The sequence below is a fragment of the Frankliniella occidentalis genome, unplaced genomic scaffold (genome assembly GCF_000697945.3).
Source record: "Frankliniella occidentalis isolate FOCC.00 unplaced genomic scaffold, Focc_3.1 Scaffold63, whole genome shotgun sequence".
Lineage (NCBI taxonomy): Eukaryota > Metazoa > Arthropoda > Insecta > Thysanoptera > Thripidae > Frankliniella > Frankliniella occidentalis.
Window position 1 is genome coordinate 641,749 of NW_026267193.1, and position 1,291 is coordinate 643,039.

General features: G+C 59.7%; 1 protein-coding gene across 1 annotated transcript in view; it reads right to left on the bottom strand.

Annotated features, from left to right (window-relative positions):
- Positions 1–1,291, bottom strand: part of LOC113211267 (zinc finger protein Gfi-1) — a 21,182-nt gene that overhangs the window by 15,801 nt on the left and 4,090 nt on the right. The gene's annotated exons all lie outside the window — the stretch shown is intronic.

Here is a 1,291-nt window from a genome sequence, read left to right on the forward strand (position 1 = left end):
TTTCTTATCCCTCTTCGTTGCGTGCAGATTTAACAAGTCGGGTTGAGTCTGCTGCTCTCCCCCGTGCTGCCGCTGTCCGGCCGGCCTGGACCCCAGACTGTTTACGGCGCAGCCTCTGATGCTGTCTTCCAATTGCAAGTTGTAAATAGTGATTTGCCCCCCGGCTGGGCCCGGGCGCGCGGGCGCGCGTCGGGGTGGTCGGTTGGTTGGTCGGTCGGACGATCGGTCGGTCGGTCGCACGATCGGTCTGCACGCGATGCCGCCGGAGCAAAAGAGGGAGCGGCAGGTTGCACAACATCTCCGCAAACATTATTATTTAGTCCCACTCTCTCTCCCTCCCCAGCGCGGCGCAAAATAAAGTCATCGCCAGCTGATATAAAATAACAAAAGTCTCTCTCTGGTGCAAGTGGCCCGGCGCGGCCCCTCCCCCGCGCTACTGTTAGTGCTGGCAGCGCTAATTTCGCCCCTCTGCACACTATACAACTACTACTGGGGCGGGGAGAAGGTTCTGGCTGGAGGGGATTGTTGGCCATACCCGTGCGACATAGAATTGCCCCTCTGACCGCCGCGGAGCGGACGTGTACTTCGCGGGCCTCCCACCCGGCCCCCGCCTCCCGCAGTCGGACGCAGGGCTTTGGCGACTCGTCTGGCTGCCGTTTGCCTATACAGCGGTTCGCAGGGAAATGAACGCAGCCGCCGTGAAAGTGAGCAGCATCGGCGGCGGCGGCGGCATCAGCGGGCGCTGAATAATAGAAACATTTCAATCGTGCAAAGAGACGGACCCTCTCCCTCCGCTCTCCTCCATCCCCCGCGCTCCCCTCCTCCCCTGCGCGCCAAACCTCTCCCCCATGGGCAATAACCCTCGAAGACGACGCCACCCCGCCGCCCGGCTGGGGGCTGCAGGTCCTGCCTGTGCCGGCGGGAGGTCTGCAGCCAAACGTCACCCCCTCGCGCCGGCCCCGCCCCGCCCCGCCCCGCCTCTCGAGTTTAGGGCTGGGGAGATTATCACTCGGCCAGTAAGTACACATTGGGCTGGTGGTGTGGAGACATACGCTGCTGCTGCCGGGCCCGATATTGCGGGACACTGGCCCAGAGAGGGTATGGCGCAGTTGCGCGTTTCACTGTCGGACACACTCGACGTGCTACAGAATCCCTTTAAAAAACGGAACTAAACGTTATTGACGACCGTTGAGTTTGCTTCATTTGTTTCTACGGTTACTCCAACTACTTTTCTCTCGTCAATATTTTATTTTTTATTTTCTTATTTTTTTATTCGGCCCGTGCTATATGC